Consider the following 26,359-nt stretch of genomic DNA (forward strand, 5'->3'; position numbering starts at 1 on the left):
TATTATCTCAACTGTGGTGGTGGTAATAAAAGTGTATACATATGTCCAAACTCATCAAATTGTATAAATTAATTATGTGAAGGTTTTTGTATACAAATTATACCTCAATAAGGCTAGGGTAAAAAACAAAAGCAAGAAAGCTATGGCCCAAGCATAAACAAAAACCTTTCTAATACCTTCTGAAAGGCTTTTTAAGTTCCACAGAAAATCAAAAGAGAAAAAAAGCAAAGAAGTATAACTGTTCATGTTAACACATATTTCTGATCGTCCCAGAGCTGTTTTACTCCCAGAACTCTAGCCCCATTGGCATCCTGCCTGAGCTATATCCACTACAGCACCAACCTCAGCGGTATCTGCCTTGCCTCTTCCTTTCCCTCCGGCATCACTTCCCATGTTAGAGAGAGTGGGACCTGCAGACACTGTGCCAGCAAAAGACAAGCAGGAGATGGGAACCACACCAACCACCTAACACTTTCACTCGGCCCCAGCTTCTGATCCATGAGGTACCCACTGAGAAGAGAGGTAATGAATGTCCTGAGGAAGCTCACCCTGCAGGTGAGACCCAACTTCTTTAAACACAATGGCCAGTTCATCCTCATTATAGATCCAACAGTAAATCTCTTAGATAATGTCATAACTGTGACCTCCACATAGGGATCATATGCTGAGGTCTCTTGTGAAAAGCCAGCAACCTCCGAAGCCACTCATCGGGCACACTCATCTCAGAGTCACCCTTGTCCCCACTTTCCTCCCAGCAGCCACCACAGCTGCCACTGGAGGAGCATGCCCCTTTTGGCAGAATAGCCAAATTCCATAAATGCCACCCTTTCTTCTCATCCCCCTCCAAAAGCAGGGGGAGTCCCATAATAGATAGAATATTTAATTCACACTCTGTCTGAAGAACAATTTTTCCCATAGAAAAGCTGGGTACGTGAATTCTCAACTAGATGAGGGGCCTATTCATGACAATGTCAAATGACTAATGACAAGACTGTTGTCTGTCTCATAATAGCTCACAAATGTTTTGAATCAGAAAATCATCTATGTCATAAGTGCAACCCTTCATTGCCTGAAAGCTCTTTTGATGTCACCCACTGCACCACAATGTATATACATAAGCTTCTGCCAACAGAAGTGTGTTAAAGAATCCAAATTATAATTGCCACATACAAAGTGCCAACACCACGGTGGCAAAAGAAAAGAATGTTAAACAATGGTTGTCCTATGGGCAAATAATCTAAATCTACTTGGAAACTGTAAGTATTTGGTTCTTCCTTGGCTCTTTTATCCTGTTATCTATAAATACTGCATAGAGCTGGTACTTAAAGCCCTGGGAGTGAACTAGTTCTAGGCAAGATCAGAAACTAGTAGCTTCTACAAAGAATAGTGATAGTTTTCTTTTTCATAAAAAAAGGTTTAGTTTCTTTGGCTGGTCCTTAGAATTCAGAGGAGTCTTTTGGAAGACTCAGGTGGCTTCCGTTAAGCTAGGGGTAACTTGCTTGGGCTGGAGCTTTAAAAGTGCACTTGTGGTAGAGGCAGCAACCATGATGATCAACGGGGATGACACAGCTCAGGAAAACCCAAGCTGGGTGATAATCAGTTAATTTGTCATCTTCTGCATGGCTCCCTCTAAGCAATAAACCCTTGTCTATGTCTTCTAAGTAATGGACATAGCTCCTACAGTTCATTTCAATACCATATACATTAGGAACAAGAAGACAGATTTTGAGAGCATGCAGAAGACATAAAACAAGTACAGAGAAAGGGAGGAGTAGCTAATTAAACAAACAAAAAAAAGGGTCCCTTTCCTAAAGTGCAAGAATTCATTATTTATTTATATTTAGTCCTTATAAGAAACCCAACAAACCACCAGGCATCTCTGCAGTGCTGTCCTTCCTCTTAATTTTAGTGCAACCTTAAAATAACACAAAAAATTACCCCTAGATTGTTTGCGGCTTTAATAACAAGAGAGAAAGGAACTTTCTATATTTAGGAAACCTCTGAATCTGATTTCCTCAAAGGTTCATAGAGTAATAACAGGCCGATGCTTTTAAGTGGAAAGCAATTTCTCTGTTTTGCACACAGCCCTGCACATCCAAGGGGAAGTATCTTGGGCACGCTTCCATAGCAATCAGCATGAAAGCAGAGAAGCTTTCCTTGCCTTTCCCAGTGGTGAAGTTACAGCTATTAAAGGGCTGCTACTGCACAGAGCTGCGAAGCTTGTGAAGGGGACTTCTGTTATCTAATCAGTGCCAAGGCCAGAAATGACCATCTTGGTTACTACACAATAACTAAGGCACTCATCTGAGGGGCTGTGCTCCAGTAAGCTAGAAGGAAGGATTGGTATTTGACAGAGGATATATCCAACATTCAGAAAAGGCAAGAAGCAACTGAGCTTATCACCTCAAGAAGCAGATCATTAAATAATCCAAGGTCGGTTAGCCTATAGTAAAAGAATCACTCTGCTCTCCTAAAACTGATTAATTTTTGCAGAGACCTGCTATCAGAAAGGCTAACAGTAGCTTTTTACCTATTCTCTGATGGTCTGAGCCTGAATGCTTCATTGAAGCATTTACAAGGGATCAAAATACAGACCCGCTCCCTTTGCTGTATTTATGTTCAGTCTCTTTAGCCTGCGGGAATGCCCTTTGTGGGTGGTCAAGGACAAATGGCATTAAAACTTATTAATTCAGCTTTTCATGTAAGAAGACTTAATGTGTCAGCTGCATTTTAATCTAAGGATTATATGCTTACCCTTGGAAAATTCCTTTCAGGAACATCAATAAGGATTTTTTTTTCCACAATTCTTATTTTTTATCACAAGGCCCAATTATCATTTATAAATTTATTGGTATTTTAACACCTGAAATAAAAGCTCTTAGCTGAGAAAAAGCAGCAGCTGCTGCACAGTTAACAAGAAAGTCAAGATCTCTGCTGAGACCATCTAAATATATACCATGTTTTAAAAAATAAAAGAACACCAAGCTAATGCTCACTACCGCAGGTATGTGTCTGAGCAAATGCCAGCGCTACACATTCTGACCTGGATTTTTTTTTATGACTTCTACAGTGACTTCCAGTTAAAGACAGTGGATGAACACACATATTCAGCTCCTCTCCCTCCTAAAACCCCAATACCACAAAATCATTTCTTTTTAAATGCATAAATCTACAAGGACAAAGACAATAGGAGCAAAGATTAAAATGTTAAGCTTTTTAAAGCTGGAAATCTGATAGATGATAACAACTAACTTAGGCCCAAAGAAGCCAAATCTTCCAGTTTGTAAAGCCACATTCTTAATCATGAATGGACATTCAAAGATCATAAAGAAAATATCTAACATGAAGGACAGAAACAGAGGAAAAAAGCAACTTGAAGGAAATAAAAAATATGCAAAAAAGCTTTAAAAATAATCATTAACCTCCTCAGAGAACTAAAGAAAATACTTTCATGAAATAGTAGGATTCTACACAATAAAAGCAGAGAATTTAAAATCTGTCAAAAAATTTTTTTAAAAATTATAACAAACATGAAAAATTGAATAGAAGGATTACAAGGTAAACGTAGGAAATATCCTAAGAATACAGCTGAAAAGCAGATGTGAAAAGTGGAAGAAAAGGTAAGGCTGTCATAAGACAGTAAGTCAACATCTAATAGAATTCCAGAAAGAAAGAACAAAGAAAACAGAGGGGGGAATTCGACAATGATACATTTCAAGAAAATTTCTAAAAATGAACAATTCAAGTTTCCAAGAAATGAAAATAGACCCCACCAAGGAATAAAATGAAATTTCAGAACACTGAAAATAAAGAGAAGAACTAAAAACCCGAGAGGAAAAAAAAGGAAGAAAAATGAAGTCACCTACAAAGGACTGGGAGACAGTCTTAGCCTTCTCAAAATCAATACTAGATACTAAAAGATAATGAGCAATGTCTTCACCATTCTGAAGGTCAGTGATTAAAAACCTACAATTCTATCCCCAGCCACGCTATATATTAAACGTGAATGTGACAGTCTCAGATATATAACAACTCAAAAGTCTTACCTCCCATATGAAATTTTCTAGGACACTTCCAGAAAATGTGCTCCGTCCAAATACAGCAGTAAACCAAGAAAGAAGAGAATATGGGATGAGGGAAACTGGGAATCCAATACATAGGTAAGATACAAGAAATTCCCAGAAAAGTATTAAAGAGAGGATCCCAAGATGTGGTGCACAGCAGGCCTAGAGAGCAAGTGGTCTGGACTAGAGCAAAGCGTAAGACTCCAGGTAAGATTTCTCCAAGATGTAATTGATAAGATAGCTGATATGGCTTAAAATATTAAGAGGAAATTCACATAGAAGGCTGTTTGTGGTTAAAGTAGTGGTGAGTGCATAGAAAAACTTTAAAAGACACAATTACTAAATCCAAGGAAAACACAATTTGTGTGTGTGGAGAAAATTTAAAGTAATCGAACTATACTACGTTACCCAGCACATCTGTGAATCCTGTTTACACACTGTAAACACCAGATAAGAAATGGGGGAGGAGGAAGAGAAACAAGCATAACAGGAACTTAAGTCTTTCGCAAGAGGCCTTGTGGAACTATGGAATCCTTTAAAAAAACAAAGGTGTATGACTGCAATAAAAACAAAACCTACAATTTAAAAAGAGTCGACGTTTACAATCTATACCTAACATTTCTTTATTATACCACCTGACAACTTACAAATTACTTTCACAAGTATCTAATGATTTAACATTTACCACAGCTCTGCAAGTTAGGGTCCCTGCCACCCACCCCCCCACCCCCCAACCCTCACTTATAGAGACAAGGGAATCACCTCAGGGAAATTAAGTAACTTGATCAAAGTGACAGAACAACAAGGTGGCAGATACAGGACTAGAAAGAGCAGGGCATGCACAGGAGTGTGGGATTTACAATATGGTTGATATTAATGATGTGAGTGGGCAACTACAGAGAGATGAGCCAAATCGAGTTTTGGAGTTCAGTGGCTCTCACACTTGAACATGCCTAAGAATCACTTGGAGTTCCACCTAGACGAAGTATGTGAAGTAGTCAAGTTCATGAAAACAAAAAGCAGAATGGTTCCTACCAGGGGTTACAGGAGGGAGAAAGGGGAGTTGTTTAACGGGTTTTAATGGGTATGAAGTTTCAGATTTCCAAGGTGAAAAAGTTCTGGAGATCTGTTGCACAACAATATGAACGTGCTTAACGCTAGTGAATCATACACTTAAAAACAGGTAAGATGGCAAATTTTATGTTGTTTGTTTTTACTACAATATTTTTTTTTAAAAAGAATCACCTGGAAGACTTGTTAAAACACTGATCACTACACCCTACCCCCAGAGTTTCCATTCAGTAGGTCTGGGTGGGACCTGAGAATTTCTTCTTCTAACAAGTTACCTGATATTACCATCCCACGGACCAAATTTTAAGAGCTATTGCTCTAGTTCAAAAATATTCTCAGTACTGAATGCACAGCAACCTCCACTGAGACCCCAGACTAAGTAAACAAGAATGTAAGGGGCAGGGAGTTATGAAACTGCACATTCAGTGCTTTGAAAATCCCTCAGGGTGATTCTAATGTGCAGCCAGTGGTAGAGACCCTGGACTGGACACTGGTCACACCAGTCGGCAGTACAGTGTCTGTGATGCTAAGAGCAGACCTGTGCCACTCAGCCATATCCTGAGACCACAGGTTATAATACCTCAATTTCCTCATCTATAGAATAATGATCACAGAGTTCTGGAGAATATGAAATAGGATAACCAACAAAAGAACTCAGAGTGGTGCCTATCACATAATGAATAATAATGTTGTTGCTTTTGTTGCTGACATTACAGGAAATAAGGTTGACCTTGTTTTCTCAGATGTAACATGGGGTCAGGTTAAGGGCAATGAAGGAACTATTAATATTCAATTCCTGACTATGCAGCAAGGCAAAAGACTCCCAAGGAGCTAAGAACAAAATAAGTGGGATTACATCTAAGAATCTATTGTAACTCCCACAAATATTTGGCAAACCTAGCATCATTTCTCTAGAATAAGTAGCTAATCCCTTTATTCTCTGAATAGGTGTTGCTCTTTGGAGTATCAACGTAATTGTAAAGCCAGGTGTGGGAATCAATACTCAGACACCACATCCTCCATGTAAAGAAACAACAAAAACAATGAGATGTGTCCAGACAGAGGTAATGCAGGACTCACAGGTGAAGTTCTTAAAGACATCTACATGGTAAACAATTTCTTGTCAAAATAAATTGAAAAAAAGGCAAAGCCATGATCCATTTATGAAATATCTGAGACTCCCACATCCCAGGCACAGTGGCCATCCGCAAGGAAACAGCAACCGCAGGGCAGAGCCTGTCCTGCAGGGAAGAAGCGGCTCTGGCCCTCTAGCAAGTTTTGTGAATGCTGAATGGCAACTACCACTTTTCTTCAAAAGCACAGCAGAGAGCACCAAAATTGTGTTTTCTGCTAAGTTTTTCCTTGCTTTCATAGCTGCATAGCTTGGGAGCATATCAGAGATTACTCACAAATACTTTAAGCTTTCAGTGTCCTGAGTCCACAGTAAGTAATACTTACTTAACGAAGAAATCACTGTTGTCCTCAGAGAGCAACAAGACCCTCCCTAGATGTCTGGGCCATACCAACATCTGAGTCTCGAGAAAAAAAAATCTCCTTCATTAAGTCATTTGAATAATTTCCCCACAAAACATTTTCAACAACTGTAGGAAAATATTCCTAATGAGGAAAATGGCATCTATTTGTAGACAGAACTTGCTGGCGGTTGTGAGAGCAGCACTCTGCAGTGGTTCAAACCTCTCAGAGTCAGTAATTCTGTCCTCACACCATACTGACGGGTTCAAGTCACCTCCCGACCACAAAAAGCTTTGTCTCCTCTGAAACTCAGAATACTGGATCTGATTAAACCATCAGCAAACATTTCCCAAGCAAGTGCCCACCCTGGATATGGTTGATTTTCCCAAGCATGTGCCCGGCAGGATGGAACAATTTCTTCTTAGGAATGTTCCCTTAAATGTTCCTGGGGGCACCCTTCATGCGGGAAGCTAAGGCCAACGTTCAAGTTGAAGAAACAATCTTGTTCAAGTACAAGAAACACTGCCTTTCTTGTACACACAGGCCTGCTTTCTAGTGCTTTTTCCCTCTCTACTTCCTTCATTTATTACTAACCCAAATGCCCCACAATCATAACACAGAGGCAAGTGCAGGGACAGGGAAGAAGTCAGGTCCAAACCAGTGTTGACTCTTACAGGACGTGTGAGTCTGAACTTCCTCGTCTGTCAAATGAAGAGGACACTTGTTCCCCTGCCAGCAGAACAGCTTTAAAGTTTAACAGTAACAAGGGATAGAGAGGCTAGCGTGCATGAGGCACTATTCTAAGTGTCCTGCAAATGCCCATTAATTTGATCCTTCTCAGAACTCTTTTAGGTAAATACCTTTATCCCCATTGTGCATCTGAGAAAACTGAGATACAAAGAGGTTAAGTAATTGGTCAAAAGCTCATGCAAGCTAATAACTGAATCTAGTCTAGCCCCAGAATCCATGTTTTTATCACTTCTTTATGCTGCCTCCCCAATACCTCCAAAGGTCAAACAAGAATACACCTGAAAATGCTTTTCAAACCATTAAAAGATACGTTAATAATAATCATAATAATCAGTGTACCTCCCAGCACCCCCAATCCTCTTGGTAACTGCCATGATTCACCTCCGCAGGGAACCATTCCCACCTATCATCAATTTTTGCTTCATCTTCTGCAGAAGATGTGCTGACCTCAGGCCCTGGAGTGAAGCACATGATCTGGCTATCCAATCGGAACAGGCCAATATCCCTGGCCACAGCCACTGGTCCAGCATGAGGCGCATGACCCATCACGACCAGGAAGGTTTTTTGTAATTAAGCAAACCTGAAGCTGCTTGAAGTCTCCATTCAGAGCCCAAAAACATGTAGCCAAGATGAATCCTCATGACATCATTTTGATCCTTAGTCTAGCCCCTCCTGAAGGCAGATCCAATCCTTAGATTTGCAATTACTTGAGCCCATAGATTTTTTCACATGAGACAGTTTGAATTGGGTTTTCTGTCACTTGCAACCAAGGCACTATGTTTTATCAAGCTATATTTACCTATACCTTCAATACTTTCTCCTCTCTAAAAATAAAATTTGAGGACTATTGAAGTAAATTTTAATTGGTTAGTCTTGACAAAGCAACATTCTGAGGCTGGACTTCCTGACAAGATAACTCCACGTTATTTAGAACAGACTTCATTTTCCCCAATGCCACAGAACAAGGGATTTGGCCTATCATAAAATTTGTTTCAGAAAATTTCATTTTTAATAAAAAGAACTAAGCCTACAGTTTCCAGCTTTGTAAGAAAACAACTGTGATATTTATTTTCTCAGCCTTCTCAATTCTTGTTTTTCCTCTAAACAACTATCCATATAGAATTACTAAAAAGAATAGGATTGAATTATTTAAAACATTTTAAACACCAAAAGTAGAAGACATGAGTGGCTATAAATCATTTCGTCCTCCTAAAGAAGATTGGCCGGGAGCAGTGGCTCACATCTGTATTCCCAGCACTTTGGGAGGCCAAGAGGGGAGGATCACGTGGTCAGGAGTTCAAGACCAGCCTGGCCAACATAGTGAAACCCCGTCTCTACTAAAAATACAAAAAATTAGCCGGGCGTGGTGGCAGGTGCCTTTAATCCCAGCTACTTGGGAGGCTGAAGCAGGAGAATCGCTTGAACCCGGGAGGCAGAGGTTGTAGTGAGTAGAGATCGTGCCACTGCACTCCAGCCTGGGCGACAGTGGGAGACTCCGTCTCAAAAAAAAAAAAAGAAGAAGAAGATCAACTACACCTTAACTTTATTAATTTTGACAACAAAACAAACCAGTTTGGAGTTTTCATCACATTCATTAAGCTATTCATTGTACCAGTTCACATTCCTTCCCTGTGGTTTATTCAGAAGCCTAAGATTTCAGAGGAAAGCACTGTGGGTCACCCAGATTACTGCCTCAAAAGGTGACAAACAGCATCCCATTTGATGTCTGATGGCTCCCAAACCCATGTGTAAGTATGACCAGGGCTTCCTGCATTTCACATCTTTGAATTACCGCACATAGCTAAATAACTGCAACTACAACATCCAAACAAATTCCTACTTCCTGAAAGACCTCTCAGGCTGGAAGAAGGCAATGATGCAGCCATCGTGGCTGAAGATGGCTCACTGATATTGTTTCACTTGCTTCCTTTACATTGGTCTGAGGACAGTCTAGGGGTGGTGAATGGGCAGTCACTCACAGCCCCACTGTTCACCCATAATATATATATACAAGCACATATGAAAATGCTACACAGGTTTAAAAGATGTTAAAAACAAGTTTCAAATTCCTTATTGTAAAAAAATACTTCTGTATTTTATATGTTCATTACAACGCACCTATATCCTCCTATTAAGAAGAAACAAACTTTTATGACTTTGATAAGCAAATAGATAAGCACATGAACAGAGCTAGATTAATTTGTTATGCTGCACTCCAAACTTTATTATCCAAACTCTATTAACTTGGTTGGCTGTTGTTTCTATTGAGATTTATTATTAAAGTAGCACAAGACTGGCTGTCTGCTTGACTTGCTTTAGTAAGCACTTCAAAACTCATCAGCCCTTCTCCAGACATGGCTACCTTCAAACAGTCTGGGATTACCACATGTAGAGAATTAGGACATTTAAAACTACAGTAATTGTGCAAACATCACATTACATACTCCTCATTACCGAAGCAAAAAATCATATGTAGAGTGTTTATCAAGTTTATAAAATTAATAAAGATAACTGACATAATAGTTTCAAGTTGAGGATTTTTAGTTCATTTCCATATTATACTTTTATTCTAAAAACTGCAATGCTGAGAATAAGCCCCATGTGGTTGGTGCACACGGAAATGCGCTACCTGCATAACTAGAAGAGTTGACCGGGGATGCCCCCACACCACGATGTCATATTTTTGATTTATAGAAAGCACAATCATAGAATGGAATTTCAAATTCATAGGAGACTCTTTTACTATACTTGATCTTAGCCAAAAGGCCAAGAAGTGATAGAAGAGCCTCTCTTAAACTCCTCAAGACCAAGAACCATATCTGATTATCACTATTTTATGCCTGAAATACAATAGGCACTCTGCAAATATGCGCTGGATGGATACATGAATGAGAACATTAACACTAAATTTAATGGGCTCAGATTATTACATGACTACAGAGGTTATGATTACTATGTCCTTGCTTTTATGAAGTAAAGCAGGAGCTGGCAAACTTTTTTATAAAGGGCTAGACAGTAAATATTTTAGGCTTTGTAAGCCATATGGTCACTGTTGCAACTAATCAAACCTGGTCTCTTTTGCAACTATTCAACTCTGTAGTTTTAGCAAAATATGTAAACAAATGAGCATGATTTTTTGAATAAAACTTTATTTATAAAAACAGAATTTGCCCATAAAAAACACCCAAATCCTCTGAGGAGCACTTTCTTATTATATAATGAAGACTCTACTCTCTAAAGGTTGGAAAGTGGTGGACTTGCTAAATCAAGCTGGACAGAGTTTGTTGGGTTGATATTTGGGCAGAGGATATATATTTGCTCTCCACCATGCCCATCACTCCTTATAAGCAACCCCATTCATTTCAGTCACATTACCAGCCTGGTCCATGTAAGCCTCTGAATTTACATCCCTGAACTCTACAGTACAACTGGCTTCCAGGGATATGGCCCACAGCCATACCTGTGAATTGATAACTATACTACAGGCTCCTCAAGGGCAAGCCCAAAACATTCAACTCTTTGTCCCTCACCTAACACTTAATATCAACACCTAATGAACTTCAAATATTCATCAATTGCCTGTTGTTTGATATGTTCTGCACAGTCTCCTTGGAGGGGCTGTAAGGAGAGTAATAATAGCAGAGAAGAGGACGTAGAAAACATGTGCCGGTAGGGAACGATGTGAGAAGGGACATGGTGAGTCACAGGAAGAGCAGCAGGAATCAGCACAGGACTGATGAAACCACACCCAATTCTCCCAAGTGTGTCTCAATCTTCTCGCTGCTGTCTGGATTCCTCCCTCATATCACAGCAGAAGGTGGGCACAAGCTGGTACTACCTCCACTATAACCATGACGAGGAGAAAACCTTGTTTAATTCCCATTTCCTCTGGAGGGTGCCCTGGATGGGTAAACCCAAACAATTACCCACATCTAGTAAAATAAATAAATAGTTATGTTCTCCCACAATGGAATGCTCTATAGCAATGAAAATGAGTAATATAACTAAACTATATGCAATAATATGCAGGAATCTAATATGCTGTTGAATGAGAGAAGCCAGACACAAAAGAGTACAATCTGCGTTATATATTACACATACACACACACAAAGAAAAGACATATGCAAAACTAATTTATGCTCCTAGAAGTCAAGAGAGTAGTCATCCATGGAGCAAGGGTACAGTTGACTCTTGAACAACACAGGTTTGAACTGTAAGGGGCCACTTAAAGGCAGATTTTTTTCAATAAACACATTGGAAAATTTTTTGGAGATTTGCAACAATTTGAAAAAACTCACAGATAAACCACATAGCCTAGAAATAGAAAAAAAAAAAAAAAAAGAAAATGTGAGGTATGCTGTGAATGCATAAAATATATGTCATTGGTCGGGCATGGTCGCTCAAACCTGTAATTCCAGCACTTTGGGAGGCCAAGGTGGGTGGATCACCAGGTCAGGGGTTCGAGACCAGCCTGGCCAATATGGTGAAACCCCATCTCTACTAAAAATACAAAAATTAGCCCAGCGTAGTGGCACGTGCCTATAATCCCAGCTACTCGGGAGGAAGAATCGCTTGAACCCGGGAGGTAGAGGTTGCAGTGAGCCGAGATCATGCCACTGCACTCCAGCCTGGGCAACAGAGCAAGACTCTGTCTCAAAAAATGTGTGTGTGTGTGTGTGTGTGTGTGTTGTTATGTAGTAAGTCAGTAAGGCTTCCAGTCAACAGTAAGTTATTAGTAGTTACATTTTCAGGAAGACAAAATTGTACTTGGATTTTCAACTGCACCCCTCATCCCCAAACTATTTAAGAGTCAACTGAAGTGTCTAAAAGGAAGCATGAGATTGTGTTAGTCATGCTCTATTTCTTAATCTGGGTGCTGGTTACATGGATGTGTTCAATCTGTGGAGTTATATTGAGCTATACACTTATAATATATCTATTTTCTGTATGTATCTTCTACTTCAGTAGAAAGTTTTTTTAAATCACCATATCTCAGTGGTCTAGGACTAGACAGGGCCCCATATGTCTTCCCTTCATTCATCCTTCAAAGTCCCCTTTGCCTCACGTGGAGTCCCACTCACTCCTCCTTGTCTTTTCAAAGCATAACCATACAGAGGCCAAAGAATAAAAAAGCAAACTCAATCATTCTAAGCTACCCATGATTCCAGACACAACTCCTTCTGAATCCCAGTATCTTTTGAAGAACCTTTACTGCTATCACTGACCTTTTGTTCTAAATCAGAAATGAGAGTATAAGAAGCCACTGCTGCCCTCAATGGCTCACTTAAATAGACTTCCTTTAAAATATGCTCTAAATAGGCAACCTTATATACACAAATGTCTGTAAAGCAATGCTTAGATACACAGGGACCACCTGAGGAAGATACTATAAATAAATAGTAACTGAGATTGGAAAGGAGAACAGTCGACAGCCATCTTGCAAAAACCACAGATAACTGATGGTGTAATTGGCTATAATGCATAACGATCTATAACTGTAATCATAGCTGAACATATCTTTGAGATTTTAAGTAAAGTTTCAATGTAGGTAGTCAAATTATGAAGCTGGGAATCATTTTTAATCTCTGTAATGCTGATTTTAATATATTAACTTATATAACCTCAACTTCACAGTACCACTCATATTCTTTCCACATTCTCCTACAAGTTTAAGTTTAAAACATCAACTAAGACCTTTGATCACATTAGAGCACAGAGACTGGTCTACTATTTTTTTTTTTTTTTTTTTGAGACAGGGTCCCACTCTGTCACCCAGACTGGACTGCAGAGGCACAATCTCGGCTCACCATAACCTCCACCTCCCAGGCTCAAGTGATTCTCCTGCCTCAGCCTCCCAAGTAGCTGGGATTACTGGCACACGCCACTACCACTCAGCTAATTTTTGTATTTTTAGTAGAGACAGGGTTTCACTATGTTGGCCAGGCTGGTCTTGAACTCCTGACTTCAAATGATACACCCACCTCGGCCTCCCAAAGTGCTGGGATTACAGGCATGAGCCATCAGACCCAGCCCTGGTCTACTTGTGAATCCTGATCAGGGAGAAGGTGAGGCTGGTGATCAGAGCCACTGACCTAAACTTGAAACATCAGCCATCGCAGGGACGGGTAGATTACATAATCACACACAGAGGGAGAGAGAGAGAGAGAGGGACTCACTGTCACCCAGCCTGGAGTACAGTGGCATAATCATAGCTAACTACACCCTCCAACTCCTGGGCTCAAGTGATCCTCCCACCTCAACCTCCCAAGTAGCTAGGACTATAGGTATGTGCCACCATGACTGGCTAAATTTTTAATTTTTTGTAGACAGGTTCTTGCTATTAAAAATGGTTTTGGACTTTGTTTTTTGAGACAGGGTCTTGTCTGTCACCCAGGCTGGAGTGCGGTGGCTCCATCACAGCTCACTGCAGCCTCGACTTTGTGGGCTCAAGTGATCCTCCCACCTCAGCCTGATGAATAGCTAGGACCACAGGTGTGCCCCACCACGCCCAGCTAATTTTTTTTGTATTTTTCCTAGAGACGGGTCTCACCTTGTTGCCTAGGCTGATTTTGAACTCCTGGACTCAAGCCATCCATTCCCTTCAACCTCCCAAAGTGCCCGGATTACAGGCGTGAGCCACCACACCTGTCCTAAAAATGTTTTTAATCTGACTTTATTTGTATCTACAATGAAGGGAGCATAACCCAGTTACACACTTCAGTACAAAACTATAAATTTAATTAAATAGTTCTGTGTCACATAGTTCTAAGATGTCTTTCAGGGGAGAATATCCTTATTTGTAAGAGCTGCATCCCAAGAATTTAGCAAAAAATGTCATGATGTCTGCAACTTCCACGTGTTTCAGCTAAAAAATGTACAAACCTATACACACACCAAAAAATGTGACAAAATGCTAATAACTGTTAAAGCTAAGGTGTAGACACGCAGGAACTCATTGTACGTTCTCTTAACTCTCTTCAGTATGGTTGAAAATGTTTTATGATAAAAAGCTGCATAGAAATATTTACTTACCTTTCAAGTGATGGCTGTCTTCTTTCTCCTGATCAAAAATGAATGACTAAATATACCCACAAGCCCATTCAGGGATCGTACACGCTGTCTTCATGCTGCAAGAATAAGCAAAGCAACAGACGTGTTATCACCAAGAACTTTTACTGTTAATACTATTTCGGTTGAGAACATGTTCTTAATATATGATAAGCCTCTAAATTAAAATACTGCCACAATTTTTTTTTTTTTTTTTTTTTGAGATGGAGTCTCGCTCTGTCACCCAGGCTGGAGTGCCGTGGCGCAATCTCGGCTCACTGCAAGCTCCGCCTCCCGGGATCACGCCATTCTCCTGCCTCAGCCTCCCGAGTAGCTGGGACTACAGGCGCCCGCCACTGCGCCCGGCTAATTTTTTCTGTTTTTAGTAGAGACGGGGTTTCACCATGTTAGCCAGGATGGTCTCGATCTCCTGACCTCGTGATCCGCCCGTCTCGGCCTCCCAAAGTGCTGGGATTACAGGCTTGAGCCACCGCGCCCGGCCTCCACAATTTTTTAATAGGGGAAAAAGGAAAAAAAGAAAAAATAATCCCATCACATACTGAATGTGGGGAACAACTATCAGCCCCACCCACTCTAGGAAATTTTGGAATAAAGGAATTCCTCTGTAAGTTTCTTTTTTTTTCCCTCCAACTTTATCAAAGTATGATTGACAAAAATTACATATATTTAAGTGTACAAGGTGATGGTTTTATATATACATACATTGTGAAATGATTGCCACAAACTACTTAACGTATCTATCACCTCATACAATTCCCTTTTCTTTGAGAAGGTTTCTGGTAAAAACCAGAAAACTTGCTAGATAAATTCTAAAAGAGCCGTACAGTGTAGTTACGATTTGTGTGTGTGTGTGTGGTGAGAACACATAAGGTCTACTGTCATAGCAAATTCAAATATACATTATTATTCCCGATAGTCACCATGCATGAGGTCTTCATCTTATAGCTGAAGGTTTGCCTCAATTCCTGTCGAATCACAACAATTTCAGGGCAGTGATGTAGCCCAAACATCCACTCTAACAAAAACTGGAGCGTCAATGACTTGAGCTTTACTTTGACCTTGGATTTCTGAGACCACACTTAGAAGGCATCCATGTACTCGCCTAGAACCACACAGGAATTGCTGAACCTCTTCAAATCCTTTCCAGCAAAGATATTCAGATCCAATCTACAGTACACTCAACTACAATACACACAAGTTTGTGGCAAAGTGGTATCGTGGCCTGAAAGTCATACTCCTATTGCCACCACAATACCTTCTGTTTTGGCATTACCCATCACATTTGATCCTCCCCACAGCCCTGTGAGGTAAGCAGGGTTTATGGATCCCATTTTCCAGAGAAGGCAGCTAAGTGTCAGAGATGATATCTGACAAAAGATATCCAACTAGAAAGCACCAGAGATGAAACTACTATTTGTCTTCTGACCCCAAGCCCCGGGCTTGTCTCACGGTACAGGTCACCTCCACCCTGCTGCCCCTGAACATGATGCTTCCTTAAAACCAACCCCACAGCCAAATGGCCAAACAACACATCACGCCAGGGAGGCAGCCGGGCGCTGCAGTGTGCTCCCTGAAAGCATATATTCATAATCTTTCTTAATAGTACCATTAATACTATAATCATTATTACCAATTACTATAAATACTATTAGTAATTATACTTCTCTTGTAGACACAATAACCCTTAATGTATTTTTGCATTTATATATATATGTTATATACATATATATATATATGCACTTTATTTTTTTTCCTTCTTCCTCAAAAGAGCACACTGTTCACAAACGGAGGGAAAACAAGCATCGCACTGCATCCCTGGCAATTTGTATACTCATCATAATGAAAGGCTATCATTTGCTGTTGAGGATTTTCCTTTCATTTTTATAAAATGCAAAATACACTAGAATATAATGCCACCGACACAGCTCCGCAAATAAAGATGGAAGCAGCCTCAAAATTACAGTTGGGGAGAATGTGACATCTCTGCATGATGGCCTTTCTTGGCGCTTCATCTGCTAATCACCAGAATTCTGTACACACAGAGGGTTAGCAGTATCAATGACTAACACGCAAAGTACTGGTGTACAAAAGCGTAAAGAAAGCCAGTCTGGAACCCCGTGCACCTGGCTCTCAGGCCTATCTTTTCCACCGTTTAGCTTCATTAAAAATGGAGAGAACCTCCTCCAGCTGCTTCCTCACCTGAGGGCTTCTCCACTTTTTAGCTTCATTAAAAATGGAAAGAACCTCTTCCGGCTGCAACACCTGTTCACGAGGATGTTAGGATCCACAAAGGGGAGATGGTGCGACTCACTGCCTCACAACCCAGAGCCCTTGGACCCCCAGGAATACTACGAAGTTATGCCAAGAGCTAAACAAAGCTAAAGAAAAATAAACATGACATGGTTTCCAGAAACATCAGTGTTACTCAAAGATTTTGGTGAGGGAAGGTTAAGCAAATGAATCAATAATTTAAAAGTTGTTAATATTAAAACAAGTATAAATTATGGATTAGAATGTAATCGTTGTGTGGATTTTTAAACTAAGGCCCCTGTCCTTGCTTGCCCAGGTCATTTCTGGCAATGCTCTTAGACGTGGGGGTGAGTAGCAAGGGGTGGACCCTCTCTCCTTTTTCATTAAAGATGGTCTTGGGAAAAAGAGTGGGGCAGGAACAGACTTTAATATCACAATGGCCCTTCACCTGGAGAATTATCTTCAAAATCAAGAGTCTCAGATTGTTGCCAGATCTAGGTACAGGCAGAATGAAGTCCAGGCACATATAATCCCATCTCCCACCATAGATCTCAGGACAAGCATTACTGAAGTTCCTTTCCTCATGGCCCTTCCCTTCCACTCCACTGCCTCAGGCACATTCCTGTCAGGCAAGCTTAGGCCACTGAAATGCTCAGCTACATCACTGACATTTCTTTAAACCCATACTAATTGGTAATACGTTCAGTATCTGTAAAACTTTTCATTTAAATGGATGTGTGCACTATTACTAAAGAAAAATGAGCTCACCAATTTAGTTTGCTTCTAAAAAAATGTTTACTGTGAAATATACTATACTTAAAAGTGCGTTAACTGTGGTAGCCAGGCTCCAAGATGGCCGTAGTGATACCCTTCTCCCGGTATTCATGCGCTTGTATAGTCCCGCCCCTCACGGAACAGGGCTGGCATGTGGGAACCACTACAATATTGCTGAAATGCCGGCGTGAGGCTGCAAAAGTCCAAAGACTCCACCTTCCATCTCTGTTTTGGGAGGGAAGCTGGCTGTTCTGATATGAGGACACGCTCAAGAAGCTCTGCGGAAGTACACGTGGGAAAGAACTGAGGCCTCCTGCCAACAACCAGCAAGGAACTGAGGCCTCCTGGCAACAGCCATGTTAGTGAGCCATCTTGGAAGATCCTTCAGCCTCAGTCAAGCCTTCAGATAGATGGCAGCAGCTTCAGTTGACATCTTGACTGCAACCTCATGAGAGACTGCGAGTCAGAACCACCCAGCTGAGCTGTTCCCAAATTCCTGGCCTACTCATGGGAACTATGTGGGATGACAAATATGTATTATTGTTTTAAGGTGCTAAGTCTTGAGGTTTGTTATGCAGTGATAACTAACCTAACAACATATATAGGTATAAAGAATAATAAAATAAATCGCACGTACCTAATACCAGTCGGTGTTTAGATTTTTTTTTTCTTTTTTTGGAAGCCGTGTGTGTGTGTGTCTTTCCTGATTACATGTCTCCCAATCATCCTTCACCACCACTTCCACCACCAAGATTTACCACTGGCCTGAATTTTAAGTCAATCATTTCTTGGCTCATCTTTATGGTTTTGCCACATATGTGCTATCAATATGTTGTGATTTGCTGATTCTAAGCCTAATATGAGTGAAGCGATACTGTATGTGCTCTTCTAGACTTGCCTCTTAAGATTTTGAGATTCATCCCTGTGAATCATGTGGCTTTAGTTCATTCATTTTGTTACCACGATACAGTTCTCATTGTGTGAACATACCCACAATTTACTGCTCTGTCCTACTGTTGGGGACCCCTCTGGGAATTTTTCAATTTTCTGCTACTTTGAATAATGCTGCCATTTACATTCTACTGCTTGTCCTCTGATACACACAGACAAGAATTTCTCCAGGGTTATATACCTAGGCGAGGAGAGCTGGGCTACGGATTGCACGTGTTCAACTCCTCTAATGCCAAATTGTTTTCCAAAGTGGTTGTGTACAATTGACTCTTTAGCCTCCTTTCCAGTTTCTCTCCAAATAAGAGGCATGCTTGTTTTGCTAATTACCAGGAAAGCTTTCAACCAACAAAAGGGAAAGCTTTTCCTATTTGCAGCATCACTACTGCAAATAAATAGTACTCCAAAGCAGTGACCTAGACAGCTGGAACATATTAGTCACAGGACATCAGTACAGACTTCAGAATAATGATGCGAACCCAGCCAACACCCTATACTGCCTGCGGGTGTAAGTCAAATTTGATTTCTAGACATACAGTAAATTCAGAGACTGTTTTCTTCCTGGTAGATTCACATACTATGGGCCCACCTGACTGGTATCATCTTGAAGGAGAAAAAGAGTAATTCACACGCAACCCAGCCAAATTCAAGATCAAAACAGGAGAATCAAATAATTTCTGTGAAATAATGGAATATGTATGTGTGTTTTTTTAAACAGGCAGCTGGTTAGGGTTTTAAATATTTTTACCTATAAAATTGTTATTTACTACACCTGATTTTATTTATTGTGATTCTACAAAAAATTCTCAATTATTTTCTCTATGAGAAAACTGTGCTTTATAGGTTTAGTTAATCCAATTTCTTAGATGAAAATAGTAATTTTTGCAATTTAATCTGCATTTCTAGGAAAAATGTGACAGCAAATGTTTTTATCAGCATCAAATACAAATAATGAGAAATTCAATTTGAGTAGGAAAGAAAGAAGAAGTGTTATAAATTTAAAAGAGATTTATATGTCATGGGAAGAAACAATGTCAGTAGATGATCAAAATAAGTTCATTTCAACTCAACTTCCTGACAGTTCTCATCTCTTTAAAATCATTTATCCCTACAAGGTAGAAATTGTTATTTATTCCCATTTTGTAGATGGAAGAAACTGAGGTACAAGGAATTCAGTTATGCACAGTCACACAGCTGGTAAGTGGTAGAACAAGGATTTAAACCCAAGCAGTTTACTCCAGAGCCCATATTCTTTAATCACTACTCTGGACAGCTTCTTCAGTCCCCTAAGACAAGTCAGAAGGCCCTGCAATGGTGATGATGGTAGCTAACAGTTAATAAGCATCTACAACGTCCTAAGCACTCTATAGCATTTTTTTTTTTTCTTTTCTTTTTTTTTTTTTTTTCCTTTGAGATGGAGTCCCGCTCTATTGCCCAGGCTGAAGTGCAGTGGCACGATCTTGGCTCACTGCCACCTCCACCTCCCGGGTTCAAGCAATTCTCCTGTCTCAGCCTCATGAGTTGCTGGGACTACAGGTGCATGCCACCATGCCCGGCAAATTTTTTTGTATTTTAAGTAGAGACGGGGTTTCACCATATTAGTCAGGCTGTTCTCAAACACCTGACCTTAGGTAATCCAGCAGCCTCAGCCTCCCAATGTGCTGGGATCACAGGCATGAGCCACTGTGCCCAGCCTACTGTGTTATTTCTAATTCTGTCCACATCTCTACCAGGCATGTATTATTCCCATTTTATAGCTGAAGAATCACAGGCTCTGAGAGTTTCAGTAACTTGGCCAAAATCACATAGGCAGTAAAATAAAATGGTGGAGGCACCACTTGAACCTCATGACTTCAAAGTTCATGCAGTTTCCACAGTGGGCCTTTTGGACAAAACAAAACCACCTAATTTCAGGGCTTGTGGTAGGCAAGTGTAACCTTAAGGTCCTGGATACAGTCCCCGTGAAGGAAACAGATGCATATTGGGGGAAGGTGCGCCAGTGTTCCTAGTGATGGTGGGCAGCAGCTTCCATGCCCCCATCACAATGAGACTGAGGCAGAGTGGGTGCTGATAAGAGCAGAGGACTCAGTCAGAAGATGACTAGGTTACACTGGGCAGGGCACTTGGCCTCTCAGGCACAATGCTTGCCTCTGTAAAATGGGGATATCTTTTATTTCAAAGGGTTGCTGTGAGGATTAGAGAGACTAACACCTGGCACACAGCAGGCACCAGATATATGCTTGGCAATGGCAAGATTAAGAGAAAACAAGCCCCAGAAATCTAGCAGGAAATAGCAGGAAGGTAATTTTAAACATATTCTCACTTCCATATATAAAGCCCCACATAATTCAAGATGGATGATTTAATAATTTTTAAAAGATCTTACTTGTATCACGATTTTTTTTTTTTTTTTTTTTTTTTTTTTTTTTTTTTTTTTAAAACAGAGTTTCACTCTTGTTGCCCACGCTGAAGTGCAACGGTGCGATCTTGGCTCACCACAACCTGCGCCTCCCTGTTTCAAGTGATTCTCCTGCCTCAGCTTCCCAAATAGCTGGGATTACAGGCATTCACCACCACACCCAGCTAGAGACAGGCTTTCGCCATGTTGGCCAAGCTGGTCTTGAACCCCTGACCTCAGGTGGTCTGCGCACCTCTGCCTCCCAAAGTGCCGGGGTTACAAGCGTGAGCCACTGCACCCAGCCCAATTTCTTTTTTACTAATATTATAGTTTCCACATTCTGGCCTACTATAAGCACAATAATAACCTTCCTAACTAGATCAACCCTTTATGATATCATTTTTTACATAAACATTGGAGCTGGAATGGACTCAAAGTAAAACATTTGGCACACTTAACCTTTATGTTACTGACTAGAAAAGTAGCCAGGGAGGGAGAGAAACCACCTCAGGTCAGTATGAGGTGTTTGAAGAACACAGAAGCAGCTATTGCTAACATTTACTCAGAATACATCATGAGCCAGATCTCCTGCTCAGCATGTTTCCTGCATTCTTCCTTAAAACCCCTCACTCAACAACCCTGAGAGAACATATCATAATTCAGACCCCTATTCAACAGAAAAGGAAATTGACTCATAGAAGTTCACTGACTTGCTTAAAGTCAGTGACTGCTAGTCCCACAGGACTAGCAAATGGGTATAACTGGCTCGTTGCACATGGTAGGCACTCAGTATGTTTTGAACACGGGGTCTTTATTTTCTCCACCACAAAAATAAAAACCACTACTAATTTCACAAAGATTTTAAGGATAAAATGAGATTATGTACATAAAGTCCCTGGCTCAGCGCTTTGACCTTGGAATATCCTGTGGTAGATGAGAAACCATGTTGATATAAAAAGGTATAATAACCACCTAGAAGAGGGTTATGATAATGACAATGAGCATAACACGTATCGTAATGGGTACAAGATGTATGAAAGTCAAACACATGAAAAGATGTTCAATATCATTAATCATTAGGGAAATGTAAATCAAAACCATCATGAAATACCACTACACACCTATTAGAATGGCTGAACTGCATAAACTGACAATATCAAATGCCAGCAAAAATACAAGTCAACTAGGATTTACATATTCTGCTGCTGGGAATGCAATGGGTGAATACGTATGCAAACCATGGCACATCCATACAACAGAATACTAGTCAGTAATAAAAAAGAACAAACCTTTGATACACACAACGTGGATGGATCTCAAATGCATTATGCTAAGTGAAAGCTAGTCTCAAAAAGTCTGTATAATCCACTTATATAATAGTTTTACAAAGAACAAATTACAAAGGCAGAGAACAGATCAGTATTGCCAGGAGTTCAGCAGGAAAGAGGATTTAAACTACAAAAAGGCAGCACCAGAGAATTTGAAGGGTGATGAAATTGTTCCATATGCTATTTGTAGTGGTAGTTGCATGAATTAATGTCTGTGTTAAAATTTGCAGAACTGGCCAGGCGTGGTGGCTCACACCTGTAATCCCAGCACTTTGGAGGCCGAGGCAGGTGGATCACCTGAGGTTGGGAGTTCGGGACCAGCCTGACCAACCTGGAGAAACCATGTGTCTATTAAAAATACAAAATTAGCCAGGCTTGGTGATAAATGCCTGTATTCCCACCTACTCAGGAGGCTGAGGCAGGAGAATCGCTTGAACTCAGGAGGCAGAGGTTGCGGTAAGCCGAGATAGCACCATTGCACTCCAGCCTGGGCAACAAGAGCAGAACTAACTCCGTCTCAAAAAAAAAAAAAAAATTCACAGAACTTGCTACAGACTGAATGCTTGTGCCCTGCCTCCACTACCCCGCCCCACAAAATTCATATGTTGAAACCCTAGTCCCCAATGTGATGGTATTCAGAAGACTCCTTTGGGAAGGTCATAAGCGGGCAGCCCTCATGGTGGAATTAATGCCTTTATCAGAAGAGACAGGACAGAAGAGAGACGACTTCTCTCTCTGAATGTGAGGATACAGTAAGAAGGCATCCATCTGTGGAGCCCAAAGAGGGCCTTCACCAGAACCCAATCACACTAGCTGGCACCCTGATCTCGGACTTCAAGTTTGCAGAACTCTGAGAAATAAATGTCTGTTGTTTAAGCTACCCAGGCTATCGTACTCTTGTTACAGCAGCCCAAACTAACTAGCACAGAACTATACACTTCCAAAAAGTGAATTTTACTGAATTTTAAATTTTTAAAATTTAAAAATTACTAAAAAGTAGCATTTAAAAATCATAGAAAGAACTGATAGGTCTTGGTGAATGGCTGGATATCTGACAGTTGTGGAGAAGGGGTGAAACATGAGGGTCATATAACTCTGAAGGCCCTTGCCAAGGGAACAATCATGGGACAGGAGACCATCAGGAGTCAGGGTATCAGAAATAAAAAGAGGCTCTAAGAAGTACTGAGGGTCAAGGACCTTGGTTTCTAGCCTGATTTCACCAAATGAGTGACTCCATGAAATTATGCAAGTCACATCACCTCCCAGAGCCTTAGTTTACCTACCTCTAAAATGAACAATGAAGCATGTGATCTTGAAGGTGTTTTCTAAGACATTCTAAGGTCAATTTATTTAAAGCTATTGAGTCTAGGAAGACCACAAAACAAATAAGGAGAAATACCCAGACATGAAAAAAAAATAGTGTACATCTGCACAAATATCACCAAAGAATAAAATAAAGTGAAACTATCAACATGTCTGAATGGTAAAGTGAGGTCATGAAAGTAGCCAATAGCAGAGAAAAGATAGGAGACCCAGAATACCATTCCACTGTACAATGGAAGCCAAGAGAAGAGAGGTTTCACAGGGACTGGGGACAAGAGAGCTGGAATAACTCAAGAATCAAATGTTGAAACAGACAAAAAGAATGAGGACTGATAAACAGAAAACTACACAGATTTTCATGTGATCAACAGAGTGACTGCCAAAAAACAGTAACAAAAAAACAGTAACAAAAAACAGTAACAAAAAAGCTCCCATCCAAAACTTGCACATTGTCTGCATATCTTGGTTGTGTCCTGACTGCCTTTGCCCTTGCATTTTCAGTCTCACTCTGCCTTCTTCATCTTTGCTGCTAAGAATATAGAATTTAATAAAACATGTAGGAACAGTTTCCCTGCAATAGCCCAGTTCAGAGACTGTAATTTTCAAAATTTAGAAATTCCTGGAAATTAAGAATATGACTGTTAAGTGCTGGGGAGACTTTTTTTTTTTTTTACTTGTCCTACTTAAGTTTATTCAAAGACTCCAGAATTCTAGAAGACACCATTCCACTAACAGAATGGAATGTATACTTAAGAAGTACTTAATGTTGCTGGGCGCGGTGGCTCAAGCCTGTAATTCCAGCACTTTGGGAGGCCAAGACGGGCAGATCACGAGGTCAGGAGATCGAGACCATCCTAGCTAACATGGTGAAACTCCGTCTCTACTAAAAAAAAATACAAAAAACTAGCCGGGCGAGGTGGCGGGCGCCTGTAGTCCCAGCTACTCGGGAGGCTGAGGAAGGAGAATGGCATAAACCCGGGAGGCGGAGCTTGCAGTGAGCTGAGATCCAGCCACTGCACTCCAGCCTGTGCGACAGAGCGAGACTCCGTCTCAAAAAAAGAAAAAAAAAAAAAAAAGAAGTACTTAATGTTAACTTAAGAAGTACTAAGAACGCCTGTAATCCCAGCACTGTGGGAGGCCGAGGTGGGCAGATTACAAGGTCAAGAGTTCGAGACCAGCCTGGCCAACATAGTGGAAACCCCATCTCTACTAAAAATACAAAAATTAGCTGGGCATGGTGGCACACGACTGTAATCTCAGCTACTCAAGAGGCTGAAGCAAGAGAATTGCTTGAACCTGGGAGTCAGAGGTTGCAGTGAGCCAAGACTGCGCCACTGCACCCCACCCTGGGTAACAGACAAGACTCTGTCTCAGAAAAAAATAAAAATAAAATAAAGAAAGAAAGAAGTACTAAGATTTTATTATTGTTACTTTGTCAGGCAAGGAAATAGCTTAAAGTCAATAATTTTCTCAAACTGACCAACTGAAATGTGACAAATCCTTCATCTCTATCCAGAGCGAGCCTCAGGACACTATTTCACGTGCTTCAAGCTATTTCAGCCAAGTGACCCCAAGGAGACATATAACTCTGAGCACTTAACTAGAACCAAAGGATGGGGGAAATTAACAGTTACAAAGAATGCCTGCATGCAAAGTTGACACAGAGTAAACTTTTCAAACACAACTACTTTTGCCAATTTTCCTTTCTGATGATTACATGTAAAAACATCAGTTTCATATAACCTGGTTCTGCTGGCTATGAAAGAGGAGGGAAAAGAGAAGTGGACTTGCTTGGGCTTGAAGTCTGGTTCCACCACTAACAATTCACTAACTTTGAGCAAATATATTTACTCCTTTTTACCTCCTATTCTGCATCTACAAAATGGGGACAATCACATTCTCCATCTAGCACTCAGGCTATTAGTGACATGCCCAGATGAGATCATGTCTGTGGAAGCACTCAAGGAGAATGCAAATACAAATAGAAGGTGTTATTACTGCTATTCTATATGGGGGAAGGGGAATGAACATATTTGAACACCCAAGCACATCCCAGCTGCCTCTTTCAAGTCAACCATATGCTTCTCTCCCATCAACAGCTGGGCTGTTGAGCAGATGCTGAATTGATGGAGACAGAAAGGTGCTGAGAGAGAATGTTTTTGTTACCCAGCTTCAGTCCTCCTGGTTGGGTGAAGATAGAAAAGTCATTTCTTATCCATTTCTATTCCACTAACCTTTTTGAGAGTCTTCTGTGTGTCAGACACCATGCTGGATACTAAGAACACGTTAATTTTTGACAAAACAGGCTGTGTTCTCAAGCACATCTACTCTGGAAACCACTATGCATAAATAGCCAAGAACTGAGTCTAGGAAGATGAGGATAAATCAGAAGACAGAAGCAAGGGTGAGGCAGCAGAGCAGCAACGAACCACCAGGGACAGGAAGGCAGATGAGAGGGCATGACAATAAAAACCCATGTCTTCCACGTCTTCAACTAGGACTCTCAGGTCTTCGCCCGTGGGCCAAGGAACCACAGATACGTTTTTAAGCAGGGGCTAACATGATCATCCTTGCAGTTTAGAGAGAGGACTGCGACCACAGCTGGGAAGATGAAATGAAGACGGGCAGCAAATGGGCAGCTGTAGCAGAAATCCAGGCACCAACTTATAGGGGCTCGAGAACGAGCGAATACAGAGGTCAAATGAACTTGCTTGGTGACTGGAAGGATGCAGGGGTAAGAGGAATTGTAGATGACTCCTTGGTTCGGTCTTGATGACTAAGAGGATGTTGGACTTTTTCACAAGATACAGGAAGAAGTACAGATTTGGCAGGCAAGACAATTTCACATTGTACTTGTGTCATTTGATAAATGACCTCATGTAAAGGAAGTCACTTCGTACATTTGTGACCA

The 26,359-nt window shown here is 40.7% G+C and overlaps 1 protein-coding gene and 1 non-coding gene across 10 annotated transcripts in view; both read right to left on the bottom strand.

Annotated features, from left to right (window-relative positions):
• SGMS1 (sphingomyelin synthase 1) overlaps positions 1-26,359 on the bottom strand; it is a 315,346-nt gene that overhangs the window by 265,911 nt on the left and 23,076 nt on the right. For 8 of the 9 annotated variants that reach the window (XM_073019152.1, XM_073019156.1, XM_073019159.1 and 5 more), the window contains exon 2: positions 14,392-14,486. The exons of the other annotated variant lie outside the window; for it this stretch is intronic. The gene's annotated coding sequence lies outside the window, so the exon portion shown is untranslated. The remainder of the gene's footprint in view (positions 1-14,391; positions 14,487-26,359) is intronic. 9 annotated transcript variants of the gene reach the window in all.
• On the bottom strand, positions 15,195-15,255 carry LOC119628182 (U7 small nuclear RNA). The gene has a single exon (XR_005244486.1). It is a non-coding gene; the product is annotated as a U7 small nuclear RNA (small nuclear RNA).

The sequence above is a fragment of the Chlorocebus sabaeus genome, chromosome 9 (genome assembly GCF_047675955.1).
Source record: "Chlorocebus sabaeus isolate Y175 chromosome 9, mChlSab1.0.hap1, whole genome shotgun sequence".
In the NCBI taxonomy this organism is placed as follows: domain Eukaryota; kingdom Metazoa; phylum Chordata; class Mammalia; order Primates; family Cercopithecidae; genus Chlorocebus; species Chlorocebus sabaeus.